At 49.1% G+C, this 17,650-nt stretch overlaps 1 protein-coding gene across 24 annotated transcripts in view; it reads right to left on the bottom strand.

The window, feature by feature from the left end:
* Positions 1–17,650, bottom strand: part of PHLDB1 (pleckstrin homology like domain family B member 1) — a 108,290-nt gene that overhangs the window by 69,101 nt on the left and 21,539 nt on the right. Inside the window, exon 1 of one of the 24 annotated variants that reach the window (XM_024207338.1) lies at positions 6,822–6,895. The exons of 22 other annotated variants lie outside the window; for them this stretch is intronic. The gene's annotated coding sequence lies outside the window, so the exon portion shown is untranslated. Of the gene's footprint in view, positions 1–6,794; positions 6,896–17,650 lie in introns of those variants that run through there. One more of the 24 variants, XM_024207339.2, reaches the window with a different exon arrangement.

Below are 17,650 nucleotides of genomic sequence, written 5' to 3'. Positions count from 1 at the left end.
GCTGGGGGGCATTTCTGCTGCTGTGGGGCCCCTAGATCAACACCCCTGTTGATGACAGACAGACAGAGCTATCTCAGCAGAGCGCACAAGGCTTGATTGAGACTTGGTTGGCCACACTGCTATGGGAGGCCAAGGGCACTACACCCAAGTCGGGGAGGCAGTGAATGCACTATGGGCGCCAGACTGCCGAACCAAACAGCAACGACATCAGACAGACAGGTCTCTTAACGCTTCAGGAGATCCCAGATGTCCTTTGAACTAACCCCCGATATCAGACACTAATGAGTAGGGTCTCTGAAGAGGGTTGGGGAGGGAGGGTGAAAAGGTGCTAAACTGGATGGAATAGCCTATAGAAATCACCTCCAGCATCCATCTGTCCAAAGTAATGAACTCCCAGGAAGACAGAAAATGGGAGAGACGATACCCATAAGGGTGGAAGCGGGAATAGGTTCAATGTAGGATCCAGAGAGGAAAACAGTTTGTGGCCTTCGACCAATGGGTCAAAATGGTTGTTTTGAGGATGTTGCCAACTACAGTGACACTGTGGAGGACGGACCTTTTCAGTGAATCTGGGCTTCTTCCTGTAAGGTTCAGCCAGTCTCGTGAGCTGGTAGTGGACTAGATGAGACCACTGAGCTGTCTACGATCTACTATATTTTTTCTTTGTCACAGATATATAAATGCCCAGTGATTGTAGTGTCACCTGGGCATCTTCAGGAGAATGAAGGGATCCACCCGTGGCGCTGCTGCACAACTTAGGTCCTTCGAAGGTAAGGTCCTTGATGGCATTTTGTACCTTCTGGGGGAGGCCGGAGACTGCAGCCAAGATGCTCTGCGCACAACTACTGCCATAGCCATGGAACTTGCAGCTGTATTGGAGGTATCAAGAGAGGCCTGGAGAGAAGCCTTGATGATTTTATGGCTTTTATGAGGGCCTGAAATTGTTCCCTCTTGTCCTGTGGCAGATATTCAATAAAAGATGGAAAATTTGTAATAATTCGTAAAATCATATTTTGCCCTCAGGGTTTGGCAACTGGCTCCTCTGAACTGCAATGAGGCCAAGGAGTAGCTTTTGCGGCCAAGGAGGTCTAGCCATTTCAGTTCCCTGTCAGATGGTGTTGATCGGCAACCATGTTGTCTGTTTCATTCATTAACCACCTCAACAACCAGGGAGTCAGGCATCTGGTGAGGAGGAAGATTTATGGGAAGAAGGCACTTATTCTTCCCCAGCTGGCTCTTGCGCCTCTGTAAGCAACTCCTGCAGAACAGGACCTGGGCTTGGTGCTCTTGGCATGACCTCTTACACAATGGAACCCTGTAGAAGAGCTCGCCATAAGGGGTCCCCTGGTTCCAAAAACCCATTGTGGTGGGGCATAAGGGAAGGGGGTTGGACCCCCAAGGTTATTCTTGCCAATATTGCTGGGTACACCACCTGCTGGGAGTTTCTTCCTCAGGGTGCACTTCAAGGAGGGGTGGCTGAAATGGAAAGGTAGGGGAGCCTTGTATAGACACCTCAGAAGCGAATGAGATGTCCTCGCCCATGACCATCAGGGGAGCAGAAGAAAATGGTGCCGGTAACAGTGTTTGTGCTGGTAACATGATGAGTCCTGCAACTGCACCAGTACTGAGGGCTGAGGTGTTGTTGGCTGGTAAGGGAATTCCAGATAATATGTCAGTACCAACCGGAAGTCCCTCTCAGTACCCTCTAAAGGTTGGTGTGGAACCAGTGGCTGTATCAGCACCGGAGGATGAGTAGTTGACGCAGATGGAAGGGTCGACTCCAGGAGATAAGTCAGTACCAGCTGGGAATGTCGTTCGGTACCCCTCAGCAATGGTAACTCACATTCCTTATGGAAGAGGACCCTGGACAGTACTGGGTACTCTGAAATCAGTACATCAGGAAGTATCGAAGATGGTAACAAAGTGTAGTCCATGTGTTCTCCGTGGCTGGATAAAGACACTGTTACTGATGACTATTTCAGTTTGGATTTAGAAGAGTCCTTGTGTTTTGAAGGCACTGAGTCCAGTACTGATATTGGTACTGCTCCAGGCTGTTTACTGGATGTGACTCTCAGTACATGGTGTAATCTTTTTATCCAGTGACAAGATCTCAGTACCACAGGAGATGGGAGCCTTAGCAGTACCCATGCCAGGACATGAGGTCTCCTGAGACGGGGACTTTCCCCTAGTGTTCTGGAGAGGGGATTTCTTCTTTGTTGAAGGTCTAGATAGTTCTGAATGGCCCCCAAGATCTTTGCTTACCACTGCAGAGGTTCTCTGAGCACCTGGAGCTGAAGTACAGGAAGTGCGCGAGGGGATTCAGACCCCAGGAGTCTCAGAGAATGCTCCATCAGCAGCAAGTTCATCCTGTCCTCCCTAAGCTTTCAAGATCTGCTTTTAAAACTTGAACAGACCTTACATTTGGAGGGCACATGAGTCACCCCAAGGCAGCAGAGGCAGTTTGAATGTCCATTGCTGCAGGGAAAAGACCCGTGGCAGGTCTGGCAGGGTTTGAAGCCTGGGTTTTTTGGTATAACCTGTACCTGAGGTCATAGATTGAGGCTAGAGAAAACAAAGGCCCAGATCAGTCAAACGAAGAAGGGAAGGGGGGGAAGTCCCCAAAGCACAAGACTGTGCTAAAAAAACAGGAAAAATAAAAGTAACGGGAAAAGAAATATTAAGAAACAAAAATGGGGGGGAGGGCGTGTAGCAAGCTGTGTGCCAGTAACCTAGAGCTGGGCCTGGGGATTCCTGCCTTCTCTCCAGTGCTCAGACAGTCATAGCTTTTATACTAGTGTCCAGTTATGGGGAAATAGTAGCTAGGACTACAGCAGCATTGACATGTTGTCTGGATTAACCACAGCATAGGAACAGAGTTCCCTGGTCTACAGCGCATACAGCACTACCCCCCCACACACACACCCCAATCGGGACAGGGGGTGGGGGGTAATAGGAGCCTATATAAGAAAAAGCCCCAAATATCAGGACTGTCCCTATAAAATCGGGACATCTGGTCACCCTAAATAATCCTATTACTCCAGGTCTACTCTACTTGAGAAATACACACTCCTCCTTTTAGCAACCATAATGAGGGAAACGTTTCACACATCCATAGTGCTTGGCAGAGGGTCCCAACACGCTTTATGGGCATAACCTGAGATGTGGTTACCTCCAAGGACACAGGAGCAAAGTAGTGCGTGGCAATGTGGGAGGGAAAATGTTGGACAAAAACTTTACAGAAAGTGTCATGGGACCTTTCCTGTCCATGCAGGGCTGATCAGGCCTTGGTATTGAAGGTCTAGTGTGTTTCACACACAGCTCGCTGCATGGATCTTGATTTATGCAAATCAGGAAGACAGGCTGAGCTAGCCCTGCGGGGATTTGTGGTTTTAGGGAATCTGTTTGTTCCAGACCTGATGATTAGACCCTAAAACCAATTCATGCCTTAGTTAAGCAAGAGCACAGATAGGCTAAAGTGTAAAATGGCCCAAGGCCACACACAGTCAATGGCAGAGCTGGAGTCTTAACTTCTAGTTCCCTTGCTAGACTACTAGACTCCAGTCACTCCCTAAGTAGCTAAGCATTTCTAACACAACTATCAGCATGGTCTCTACAGTCCATGATCAGTTCGACTTGCTACTCTGCAGTTGTCTCTGGGAGGAAGTTTGGGGGTTTTTCTACCTCCAAGGACGGAGCAGAAAGTCATGGTCACACCTTCGTGAACAGATGAAAAGCAGCCTCTGCCCTGTCACCAGGGAGCATCTCTGCTTCTGGGGCTTGACTGGGCCAGGCAGGACCCTCTCTCATTAACACCCAACTCTCACACAGCCTGGGTGTGAGTTTTACACTTCCTCCATGAAGTCTCTTGGGAACAGGTTACGTACACAGACTAACCCTGCCTTCCCACCCTCAGTAGACCCTGAAGCTCTCTCCCACCACCATTCGCACATAGGAACAGCCATACTGGGTCAGACTAAAGGTCCATCTAGCCCAGTATCCTGTCTACCGACAGTGGCCAATGCCAGGTGCCCCAGAGGGAGTGGACCTAACAGGCAATGATCAAGTGATCTCTCTCCTGCCATCTATCTCCATCCTCTGACAAACAGAGGCTAGGGACACCATTCCTTACCCATCCTGGCTAATAGCCATTAATGGACCTAACCACCATGAATTTATCCAGTTCTCTTTTTCACCTCTCTGCTGCTGGTGACCAAGAAAGCATAATCTACTGCCCTTGGAGTGTTTAGTAAACTAACAAGCAACACCAGTCCATTTTATTAAAAGTTTTGTAAGGATCCTCAATCTGCTCCCACCATCCCGAGAGGCATGGAGAGAAAGACATCTGCTGCAGAACTCCAACTACAGACACTAATCAAAGCCCCATCCCTTCCACTGGAGTCACAAGATTCTCTGATCTCTAACAACAGGCTAGAAGAAGGGGGAAGTGTCAGGGGAAGAACCACAGGAGGTGAGCGAGGAGCTTTTTCTCCAACCTGCCTCCATCCAGCCACATTAGACCCCGAAAAGCGGAAACAGGGGCAGGAAGTCAGGGACAGGGAGCTTTAAAGAAACAGGTGGTTCCTACAGCAGAGAGTGGCATTTGGGGAAATCACTTCTGTACACAGACCCCAACAAGCTTCCAATGCTCCTTGGCTTTTTAACAAAAAAAGAAAGTCTCCTGTAGAAATCCTGGGATTGTATAAACCCTGACAGCTGGGTTTACAGATCATTTGGAGACTCAGAATTACATGCCTGGCTCTTTACTAAAAGCTCCCCAGTATGTAATCAGTGCTGTACTTGGGAGGGGGTTGGGCAAATCCCCCTCTTAAAACAATCTGTTCCCTGGTTCTAAACATTCAAGGACTAACCTGCATTCCCCTGCCTCCCTATTCCCTGGGGTTTGGATTATTATTCATGAGGTCTCCCTCCATGCTCTAGCCCCAGCCCTTTGTGTGACTTCCTCCACTCCAGGAAATTCAAAGATAAATCACCACCTCACAGAACCCCGATTTCTGGCTCCAATGCAATCCAACATCAAGAAAGATAAAAGTGGTGGGGAGTAGAGAAGGGGTAAAAAAAAAAACACTTTAATTTCTAAGAACACTAGAAAAGGAACAGACAACAACAATCCAGACCTTCCCCAAAACATAAATGGGACACATTCCCTTTACCCCATGGTCCTGCTCATGTGGACACAAGTGTGTTTCTTTCACAACTCAGAGGGACTAAGATTCCAGCTCTCACAGCCAGGAATACAATACAGATCTTACTTTCACTTTGTTTAGAGGAGTGTCATCAAATTGAAATCAAGTCAGTTAAAAAAAAAAAGTCACCCAAGTTTTTTCAGGTCCCATACCTGCTCCTGCTCTCACAGCCACAAAATAAACAAACCTGAAAGAGGAAAAAAAAATACTCACCCTATGGTTCTATGATAAAAAAGTGAAGATTGCAAACAGCACTGTGTGGCAGCCACTTATGAACCCAGTTTATAACGGCACTGTGATATACCATTGCTTCCCCCCAAACACATAATAGCAACCCAAAACAAATACTGGAATTTTCCAATATCTGAACCACAAAGAAAGGAAAACAAAGTCAATGGGGAGGTGTGTCATTCAGGATTTCACTATTCCCAGGAGTGATGGATGCATGTAATCACATCAATGCATCATTTTGGGGACAGAGATAGTTAAAGTGCACCACTTGTGTTTAGAGGACAATGTTTATGGGCCAAAGAAGTACAACGCTACTAAAATAAAGTTTTAAGCCACTTAAACCAGAGCTGAATTTAGTACTGTATCTTTAGCAGCTCTCTGTTGTGATATAAATAGCACTGATGGCTGGGAGGGCAACAAACTTTCTATTTTCATTCATTTGGGATGACCATGTGCAACTCGCACATGAAAATAAGTGCAATTAATTCCCCTCAAGCACACATTCACCACACGTGCATGTATATATAATACACAGGGGACATATTTAGCTAGTATTTCATGCTATTTGCAGCGTTTTTTCAAGTCAGTTTCAGCTGCACAGCTGTCGAGGTCTCAAGGAAAAATGCCAACACATCAGAGGGGAAATAAATTTCACCCCCGGTTCAAACAAGACCAATTATTTTCAAACAAAGAATACTCAGTAGCCTAAGAAAACATCCTTGTAAAAAGCCACATGCAAATACACACATCACAGACATGTACGTACTGGTACACGAGTGAATGCGCACACACAACTGCACACAGAGATGCCACTAAGACACAACTCTGGCTAGTTTATAGCCAGGTGGGAGGAGACTTGTACCATCTGCCACGCTCCAGCGCCCAAAGCTAATTCTGGTACCACATTCTAGCCTCCCAAAATAGCGAGAAGGAGGAGTTATAATTAAAGTCTAAGAGCGCAAGGACCAGCCCGCGATACAGAGGCGAGCCCTGGCCTCCCCGTTGGCTGGCACGGAGCGCCGGGCTCCTTTCTCGCCGGGCGCCCAGCACGGACTGGGCGCTGCACACATGCGAAATGCACCGACTGCGGCCGCGAGCTGCGGATCCAGCAAGTGGCTGCCGTGAGCGCCTAGCCCCGGCCCCGGCCCCCCCTGCTGCGCCCCTCGGCCAGCCCCTGCGCCCCGCTTACATTTATCCTATTTCAGTCCCGTCACCAGCGCCCCCTTCTCCCTCCCGAGCTCCCGGCATTGGGGAGCAGCACAGCCGGCAGGGCCCCTCGGCTCCCTGTGCTCAGGGCCGGGGCCGGGGTCCAGTCCCCCCCGCCTGGCCGTGGGAGGAGGAGACTGCCCCGTTCCCTACCCTGCTAGTACCCGGCAGGGCACTAACCATGAGCCCGGTACCGGCCTGGAAGGACGCGCTGCGAGCCGAGCCGAGCCGAGCCGAGCCGAGCTCCGCGCCGCTGCCGGGCGTCTCGGTGCCAGCCCCGGAGTCGAAGGGTCTATTCAGGGGGCGGCTCCTCCCCGCAGACAGAGCGGCCGCGGCTCCAATGGAGGGGAGCGCACCGCCCCCGGGAGGGGAGGTGACAGCGAGGAGAGCTGGAGGGGGGAAGAGGATAAAGCGGGAGGGGGGGTGCCAGAATAGGGAGGGGAGGGAGACACTGGAGCGGATTTGGCCGGGCGAGGGGCCAGGGTAGAGAAGGGGGCTGCAGGAGGAAGCTTCACTTAAGGCATTGTATACCTTCTCTCTGTTTCTCAGGAGCAGGAGGGAGAGAAGGGTGCAGCAGGCACTGCCCCCCTCCCCTAGCAGAAGGGGGAAAGCCTGCCTGCTTCTATCTTCCCTTCCATCTACTGTATCCCGCCTGCCACGCCCATGCCCACTGTCTGTCTCCCTTATCCCAGCCTGGCGGTGCCTGGATTTGTGCCCTGGGTAGGCCCTGTTCTCAGAGATCCACCGGATGCCCATGCCCTGTGCCCCACACAGACATAACTCTCATCCCCCTCTTTTATTGTCCCTTCTGGCCTTTCCTTCTCCCTCTGTCTCTACCACCTTCTTTCCATTTTTGCAATAGGGAGCAAAGGTTGCTGTAGCCTCAAAGTGTGCCCACCAGGCAAGTGCAACACACTGCCACTCCTCGCAGGTCCCAGCATTGGGCCTCCCCTCAGTCAGATCAGCCATAGTGTAGGCTCCTATGGTGGCCCACACTTTCTATTTTAAAGGGAACACTCTGAAGATAAAAATAATACAGGCCCAGATCCTGCAATCCAGTCCACACTGGCAGCCCACAGGGCTCTGCACACACCCATCAGACTGCAGGGTTGGGGACACCTGCTCTAACAAATGTCCAGTCATTCAGAACTTCAGAGCAACACCAGGACAGAACCGAGTGCTTCCCATTCCCAAAGCATGAACCCCTGCTACCCAAGCCAGAAAAAAACTGTTTTATATATTAGCCCTACAGGGCTTCTGGCATGCAGCAGAGCAGTTCTGATTTCAGCCAGTAGAGGGCAGTGGTGCCATTTACTACAATATATATAGTTACTCCTGGGGGCATTCTGCACCAACAATTTTAAAATTCTGCGCACAATATTTTAAAATTCTGCAATTTTTATTTGTCAAAATAACACTACCTAATCACACCAGTTTCAATTATTCTGGTAATTTTTTCAAACTACCTGTCAGCAAGTATGTCTGTAACAATACAGACACACACTCAAACATTCCCCCAGTAGTAGAATTAAAGAAACCCCTATGATAACCCAGTTCCTATTTCTCTGCCCCCTTCCCCACCCCCAGAGCCCAGCTGGGGGGTGGGGCAGACACCCACAACCCCTCCCCCCAAGTCCAGCCAATACACCCAAACCCTGTCCCTCCCCCCCCAAGAGCCCTGCCATGGGGCCCCCTAGCCTGGATACCTGCACCCCCTCCCCCCAGAGCCCAGTAGCAGGGCCCCGTTGGCCCAAATACCTGCACCCTCTCCTCCCCACCAGCTCAGCCACAGTCCCCCCTTGCCCAGATACCTGCATCCCTCCCCACAGAGCCCAGCCATGCCCCCCCAGCCCAGACACCCACCCCCCCCCCCCCCAGAGCCCAGGGATCCAGAGGGAGAAACAGCATGATGCTCGGTCCCAGGCTTGCATGGAGTTTCCTGCACACCACCCTCTCCTTCCCTCAGGGCATGCTGGGAACTGCAGCTGCCAGAAACCTTCTAGCTCCCTCCCCCTCTCCCTGCAGTGTCTTCTATGGGAGAGCTGGGCTCTGCCAGGTCCAGTGGCCCCTAGTGGTGGCCAGCAGCACTGCAGCCCATTTCTGTGCGGGAAAGGAAATTCTGCGCGCACGTAAATTTCTGCAAAATTCTGCATTGCGCAGTGGTGCATAATTCCCCCAGGAGTAATACAGTTAATGTCTCTTGCTTGAAGCTAGTAAAGCAGTGAACTCTGACAAGTTTACTTCCTACTGCTTCTGCAGATAGTTGTTTTACATCCTGCACTTTATGCCCAGCTTGGGCATTAAAATTAGCATGGCCAGTTCAGCCTTGGCTTGCAGTGGATTCCAGTGCCCTACTGCAGTTGGGGGAAGGGTTCACAGCACCACCTGGAGCAGATGGAAACCCATTAGGATTCCAAACATTTAAAACTTTGCACAAAAGCAGCATTTCTGTTTGCATATAAAACCTCACAATGAGGGCATGGGGCTGAGTACTGTAAGTCCCTGGAAAGCGAGGAGGCTCAGCACCTCACAGGATCAGCAAGACCATTTCAAGGGAACAGTAGTGCTTAGAATTCTGTGGCTGAGTCCCATTTCCAACCATTGCATTTCTCCCCCATCCCAGGCAATATGGGGGTGTCTGTGTCTCACTGTCATGACCATTCAGCAGGAGCTTCTCCTTAGTTTATTTTTTTCTGATTCATTCTTTATTGGCAATTTACTCCCTGAATAGCCTGACCCAGACCTAAACTCTCCCGAGTCACCTTGCTATAAGGTGACACCTGAAACAAGCCCCTACCCTGCAAAGTACTAGCACCCAGGCAGGGACACCAAGGAGATCTGCACAGGTTATGAGCCTATGGTTCTGAATCCACACGACAGCTTTGAAAAACAATTTTGCAAACAGGCTGAAGAGCCATGGTCGAATGCTGCTAGAGAGATTTAATCTCAAATGCAGCTCTGTGGAGCAGAGGGTAGCCCAAGAACGGACAATCAGGCTCTAGGGGGTTTGTACCATGTTACCACGTACAATACACAGCTCTACCAAAGTAAATAGTAGAAGAGACACTCCTCCCACACAAGCAGTACAATTCTGGTAAACAAGTCACAAAAAGGAATAGTTTGCGTGTATATAGCTGCTCTAGTCTGAGAACCTCTCCGCTTTACAGAGGGGAGGGAAATGTTAACTGTCCTATTTTACAAATGCAGAAACTGATGCACAGAGGACCAAATTCATCCCTCATGTAACTCCGTAGTTTTAAAAGGAGTTATACTAGGGACAAAATTAACTCAAAGTTTAAATAATTTAACTCACTCACTCACTCAGTGAGCTCCGGTGACAGTGTTGGGAATAAAACCCAGGAGCCCTCACTCCGTCTGACCCCACTGCTCTAATTGCTAGTTTAGTTAGGTTAGCGTAAAAAGCGTCCAGAAACACAAGATCCTACTTTGCCTTGCAGCACAGCTCGCACATTGCAAAGCGCATTCAAGTAAGGTTATGGATGAGATTTAACTTGATGCACTGATGCCGTATCAATCACTGGGAGTAATGCCATTTTTAGAAGCAGTTAAACCTTGTGCCAGTGTAGACAGGGAAAATATTGTGCTCAGGATCCCTAGCGTCAGGAATACATATAGTGTGGTATTTTTCCCCTCTTTCCCCACAGAACTGGGAAGCACTATTGATCAGCAATGTTTTATTGGCAGGAGGGGAGCAGGTGTGTGCGATCCTGCTAAGAAGAATTCCAGTGTTCCCAAACATTTCCCAGAGTTAGAGGCAATCTACACTACAATAGAAGTCTGGTGGTGACAGTGGTGAAGATTTCTGAGTGACTCAGTAACGGAGAAAAATATCTACATTATTTTCCATCAAAATCCCTGTTAACACCCCAGGGAAGGCTTCCAGACTGTAAAAGAAAAATTAAAAATGTTTTTTTTAAGAGTATGATCAGAAAAAGTGATTCAACTGGAAAACTAAAGCAGCTGTGGAAAATATGATACCATCTTTGCACAAAGATATTGACTGCGGTAGTGTGAAAAACATAACTGAAGGACAGGGTAGGAAAATAAGCCCCTTTGTCCTTGTGAAACCTGGAAGTGTTCTGAGGTGTTTTTTTCTTGTTGTACAGCCTAGAAGATGTAAAATTTTATGCTCTAGCATGTGTGGTCCAAAGTCTGTGCTCTGTTACAGCAGAAAAACTCCAGTGAAGTCAGTGGAGTGACTCCAGATTGAGGAAGAGAGCACATGCACACACTCATGTGTGTGTACACACACACATTGTATGGCACTGCCAGGGCTGAATATAATGAAACACTTTAACCATGTTTCTAAGATAAGCATAGAGCATGGGCTGGTTGGTCTTCAGTCCCTGTGTCTTGGCCTAATTAGTCTTTGCTTTCTAAGTGATGGGCCTCAGATGCTCCAGCTTTGGAGTCGCTTATAGTGTGTAATTTTCTATTCTAATGTGAGTTTTCACACATCTGGTTCAAAGTTTCCAGAGTAATGTGGAAAATATACATAATTATCAAAGGAAATGGCTGAATTCTTAACAGGAATTCTGAACAGCTTAGCTTCCATGCTGATGGCCCTGCTAACATTACTGTTGCTACATCCAGAGAATTAATTGCTGCTAATGTAATTTCCATCACAAGAGTACAGGTATAGCAGGGAGCACCACCCCTAGCAGCACAACTTGGGCAATCTGACAAGGAGGAGAATGAAAAGAATATCTTAATTGCTGTACAAAATAAGACAGCACAGAATGAGCCAGGACAGTAGATCCTTGGCCAGCAACAGTGGTACACAGCACAGGGGATGCCTGTTAGAGCCGTTTCTTGTTAGAGAAACGGTTTCTGCTGCCCTTGTAGACAAACTTGCTCCAAAGGAGACCCATTTCCCGGACACGGTGCAGGAGAACCTCACACAGAAACACCATGGGCTCACGATGGGCCTGGGCTCGTTCCTGTTCAGCAGCCAGATTCTGATCTCTGTCACACCAAGATCAATTTAGAGCAGGTAATGATTCTGACTTCAGGGGAGTGTCTCCAGATTTACACTAATATGAGGCAGTTGAATCAAGTCTTTGGGGGGTGAAGACATAGAATGGTGCTGTGTCCAAATCTGCAATGTCCCAGATTAACAAAGTTCAGAATTTACTCCTCTGTCTCAATTACATTGAGTACTTACAAAGGGTTTTCCAGCCAATGGCTCTCAAAGCCATTTATCACCCCCATTTTACAGATAGGCAAACAGTGAGGTTAAGTGACTCGCCCAAGGTTGCACAGCAAATCTGTGACAGAGACAGGAATAGACTTCCAGTCTGATATCACAGTGCCTCCCAGGGCTGGATAATTCAGGCAGAGAAGGGGAAAAGTGAAAACAGAAAAGAAGGGCACAATGAAGTCCCCAGCCTTCCCCGGTTCCCCTGCTCCCATGGAAAAGAAGTTAAATACCTACCCTTTCTAACAGGGAACCCTCCTGTGACAGGGGCTGGAGGGAGGATCTGGCACCTAAGGAAGCTTGTTATTGCCAATCTCATCAAATAGAGCAGACTGCAAGCGGTAGCAGGGTTTGGTGGGATGGTGCCCACCTCCAGCACCCTGGGTTCCCCCACCCCGAGGACCCAGCCTGCCCTCATTTCTCTACTGGTTGCATCCATCCAGATAAGAAGCTGATGTCATAAGCAAAATGATGGGTGATATTACCTCTCACCAGGATAGATGGCTTCCAGGGCAACACACTCATGAGAATGTTCTGAACAAGGCCGGATCCATCACCTGCCTCACCTGTCTCCATTCAAGAGCTTCTCCCTTCAGAAATCTCCCCAAGTGTGAAAGCTCTGGAAAGGGAAGGTATCAGAGGGCAATAGCCTACCTGCCAGCCTTGCACAGGAGCATCTGGGAGAGGCTGCCAGGCACTGCCAGGAGTGGGGCAGAAGGAGTTGCAGTGGGATTGGGGGGGGGGGAGGGTCAGGTCTGGAGAAATTCTCCTCTGCCACTCTCGAAGGTCTGTACCAGACTGTGTCTCTACTGCACTATCATTAACTGAATTGCTCCCTTCCCCTGGATACCATACAGCAAAATGATGACACCTTAATAACAGCCCGCGGTGCCTCTGCACAGAGCATGTTTTGGGCTTCACTTACAGCAGTCAGCACATACTGGGATCACGTCCCAGCTCTGATGTGAGATACAACCCAAAGAAATGCAGCCAATGGACATAGGTGGCAGTCAAACATGCATGTGTCCACACGTGTCTGCCTGCATCTGTCTAGACTGCCTGTGGGCCAGTGCCCAGTGGTATGCATGTATATTGTTCTATCTGCCCATGGGCAGAGAGTGTGAGGATGCATTGGGCCTTGGGATCTCACTCTCTCATGCATGGATTTCCCAGACAAGCACAGAGAAGGAGCAGTGGGGTGTGAGACCAAGTCTGTTTCTAGTGATTGTAGCTGGGAGCAATCCTCAATTTAGAGGGTACGTTAGACTCAGGGACAAATCTGATATAGCCTATCCCTGGGGTTTCGTTAGCAAGGCAAAGGCACTTTCACTGACCGTGCTCCCTGGGAGCAGTCAGGCTGTGTTCAGATGCTCTGCACAAGTCAGATTCCTGCAAATAGAGACTTCAGGAACCAGCATCGTGAGGAGTGGATCTGCGTGCAGAGTGCTGCCAATCACTACTAGGACATGCAAGAGGGGAAACCCTGAGAGAGGTGACACCAGTGGTTCTCAAACTTTTGTACTGGTGACCCCTGTCACATAGCAAGCCTCTGAGTGTGACCCCCTTATACATTAAAAACACATTTTTTATATTTAACACTATTATAAATGCTGGAGGTGAAGCATGGTTTGGGGGGGGTGGCTGACAGCTCACGACCCCCCACGGGGTCACGACCCCCCAGTTTGAGAACCCCTGGGTTAGACCAAAACACAGTGCAGGCTTCCCTCACCCAGCTCTGCTAATGTCCCTCAATCCTAACTCACAGCCCCCTGCTATGCCTCTTCTGGGCTCTCTCCCTCATCACCTCTGACAGTGCCTCTCAATCCCAATCTACAGCCCCACTGCTATCCCAGCTCTGGGATTCCCCCACCCCCAGCTCTGCCAGTGCCCTTCTATCCCAACCCACAGGTGCACCCGTTATCTCAGCCATGGGCTCCCCACCTCACACAGCTCTGCTGGTGCCCCTCAGTCCTGATCTATTACACTCCCTACCATTCCTGTCCTGAGATAGAATCATAGAACCATAAGACTGGAAGGGACCTCGAGAGACACTCATGGCAGGACTAAGTATTATCTAGACCATTTCTGACAGGTGTTTGTCTAACCTGCTCTTAAAAATCGCCAGTGATAGAGATTCCACAACCTCCCTAGGCAATTTATTCCAGTGCTTAACCACCCTGACAGTTAGGAAGTTTTTCCTAATGTCCAACCTAGACCTCCTTTGCTGCAATTTAAGCCCATTGCTTCTTGTCCTATCCTCAGAGGTTAAGAAGAATAATTCTTCTCCCTCCTCCTTGTAACAACTTTTTACATACGTGAACTGTTATCATGTCTGTCCGTTTTCCCCCCCCCCCCCCGTCTTCTCTTTTCCAGAATAAACAAACCCAATTTTTTCAATTCTTCCCTCACAGGTCATGTTTTCTAGGCCTTTAATCATTTTTGTTGCTCTTCTCTGGACTTTCTCCAATTTGTCCACATCTCTCCTCAAATGTGGCACCCAGAACTGGACACAATACTCCAGTTGAGGCCTAATCAGCATGGAGTAGAGCAGAAGAATTACTTCTCATGTCTTCCTTACAACACACCTGTTAATACATCCCAGAATGATGTTTGCTTTTTTTGCAACAGTGTTACACTGTTGACTCATATTTAGCTTATGGTCCACTATAACCCCCAGATCCCTTTCCACCGTACTCCTTCCTAGGCAGTCATTTCCCATTTTGTATGTGTGCAACTGATTGTTCCTTCCTAAGTGGAGTACTTTGCATTTGTCTTTGTTGAATTTCATCCTATTTACTTCAGACCATTTTTCCAGTTTGTCCAGATCATTTTGAATTTTAATCCTTATCCTCCAAAGCACCTGCATGGTTGATTGTAATGAACTGCACTTGTCCTGTGGCAGAAATGTCAATTAGGAACCAAACAGGTCACCAAACCAAACAGGTCACCAAATGCAAGTATCCTAAGAAACATTTAAGCAAAAAACCAAGCACAAACATTCTCTGTGCCCCCCATCTCCCCTCCCCCCTGCAGCTCTATGCAGCTGCTTTATCACACACAGCAACATTGTAACCGCGACAAGCTGTAACTATGCTAACACCAGGGCCAGTGCTGTAAAAGACGTCATTCAGCCATGAAGTATTAAGGCTGAATGTGTCATTTACAGCTAAATTGGGGGTTTATTTATGAGGCATAGCAAGAGTGAAATCCCCAGCAGGGCAGCCTGTACAGAAAGGCAGAGTCCCCTGCACATATTTCAGGGCCTATTATCGCCCATAGGAAATCTGAGCGTGTGAGGATTACCATTTCATCCCAGTTTGAGCTCAGCAATACCCAACCCTCCGTACTTTTAAAGCCTGGTGAAGATATCAACTGGCTCAACCTCCCCTCCCCTATGAGGCTGGGAGCTGGTATCTCCATTTCACAGACACAAATCAGGGCACAGAGAGGTCAAGCCAAGAGCACCAATAGCAGAGCCAAGAACAAAAGAACCCAGGAGTCCTTACTCCCACTCCCCTGTTCCTTCCACTGAACAAAGAGGTCATGTGACCTGTGGGCTTGCAGAGCCAGTGCCTTGGGGAATCTCTGATAACTAACACTAGCATTTCTGCCAGGATCTCAAAGCACTTTACAAAGCAGGGCCAGTGTCGTTGCACCCTTTTCTAAGTGGGGGAACTGAGGCACAGAGAGGGCCCAAGACAGTGAGTCAGCAACAGAGTCAGGCGTAGAACCCAGGATTCCTGGTTCCCCATTCCCGGTGATAAGTACTAGAAAAAGTCACATACAATCTGCTTTGCACCCTGTATTGTGCTACAAATCAAGGTCAATGGGTACAAGGCACCACGTCAGCTAGATGGGAGCATGTGGTGTTTCCATCTGGGACAACAGGCCCAATTAGGGGCAGCACAGACCTTGCTCCTTCCCTGCTGGGTACAGACAGCAGACGGTTTAACAGAGGAGCTTACATCACAGACAGTCTTGCTGGCTGGGTGAGGATTATGTCCCCAGTTGTACTGAGAGGGAGATGAGGGGCCTGACAGGATGCTGGCCAGCTGTGCCATGCGTTACAGAGCCAGCCCACGCTGGAGCACACGGGAGTAGGTACACTACAGCTAAGCAAACACTGCCAGCAGAGAGGTGTGTCGCCCCACCCGCTGCCTCACAAAACACCTTACTGGAGACACAGGTCCGAGGTGGTTGTCAGCTCAGACTATCCCTCACACGAGGCCAGCTCCGCCTCACAGCCCAATGGCCATTAGAATGATCAGACAGGATCAGAACTGTGGTCTGTCTAGTTCGGTATCCTGTCTCCAGCAGTGCCTTGAGCTGAGCCAAGATCTCACACCCCACCCACAGCTCAGCACAACTGGCCAAGCATCGGGTAGGGTGTTTCAGCCTTCTCTGAAGCATTGCATGAGGATCCAGGACCCCCAGCCATATGGACTGATCCAGTGTGGCAGGCAGAGGAATCAGGGCTAGCTCAGATTTGTTCTGGTAAACGCTGTGCTCCTCGGTTAAGAGCCGTTGGGAGAAAGAAGGTCTGGCTCTGGGCCATCCCACTTATGGTGCCTGTGACTCCAGAGGCCACACTGCATCATTTCCTCTAGGCTGGATTTTCTCCAGGTGGAGCAAGGCTCATGCCCCTTTGTTCCTCTTCACAGTGTTCAGAGCCCCCTCGTGGAGCAGATGCCACCAGCTGGCCATAACCGTTACAAGCCTGCAGCTCATTGCTATGGCATCTCAAGCTCTAGAACGATGCCATTGCACCACGTTACCGTGGCAATCAAAGTTCTAGAATGACCCCAACAAGAAGGCCTGTTAATGTGGACAATCCCACCTCCCCCCCTTCCCACAAGTTCTGTAAAGGGCCAAGCAGAGACACAGGGACCCTGCTTCAAAGAGCTTCAAGTCTAAGCCAGGCAAATCTCAACCATGGGACAAAGGGAAAGGGCAGGGAAATGAGGGAGCCCGGTCATGGCAAATGAAACCAACAGGAAGTACATCAGAGAGGGCGTGACTCAGGCATGCTGATATTTTTAAGGATAGATGGGGAAGGGGACAGCCTGGGAAATGGCCCAGGAAAGCTGAACCTAGAAGCTGAAATAATTACATGAAAAGGAAGCATCTGGATTAAAAAGCCTTGTTTGTTTATCAGCTGGTCAGTTCTTTTAAAACAATCAGCTCTAAATTCCCCTTTCTGCCTCAAACAAGCCCAACCATTATTAGAGGCTCTAATAAATTCCTGGCAGCTGATCCCGCCTCTGCTTTCTGCAGCTGTCAGAAGGTGGCTCAGGATGCACCTTTGATATTTGACAGTGTAAACTCTGCATCAGGGAGGGGGAGCTGGAGTCTGTGTTTTGTGCCAGAGACCTTAATACCAGATTACCCGGCAAAGTGCATGGCAGCTCCCCTAAAGCAGCATGTTTCTCCATGGGCTAGCAAGGAACTGGGGCACAGGTGAGCAGAGAGCCATTTCCAGTGCAATCTGTGACCTGGTGCAAAGAATTTCAGCAGGCATCTCTTTTTAAGAACCATGCATGACAGCATTGTGTGGCAATGGGCCAATAGGGCTAGTCCATGCCATGCTTCCAGCTACTAGGGATTCTAGCTCAAACCTGCTCCTAGGAGACAAACTGAGGATGCAGGATGGGTCACACCTGTCCCCATCTACCCCTCATCTTAGTCCCAAATTTGCCTTCCCCCCAAGACAGTCTAGCACTCTCTCCTCTTTACAACCCTCATTTAAACACCAGAAAGACTGACCTCTCAAATGATGATAGCCCCCTGCTTG

This window comes from Terrapene carolina, unplaced genomic scaffold (genome assembly GCF_002925995.2).
Source record: "Terrapene carolina triunguis isolate 2854851 unplaced genomic scaffold, T_m_triunguis-2.0 Scaffold374, whole genome shotgun sequence".
In the NCBI taxonomy this organism is placed as follows: domain Eukaryota; kingdom Metazoa; phylum Chordata; order Testudines; family Emydidae; genus Terrapene; species Terrapene triunguis.
This window is presented reverse-complemented; position numbering and strand designations above follow the sequence as displayed.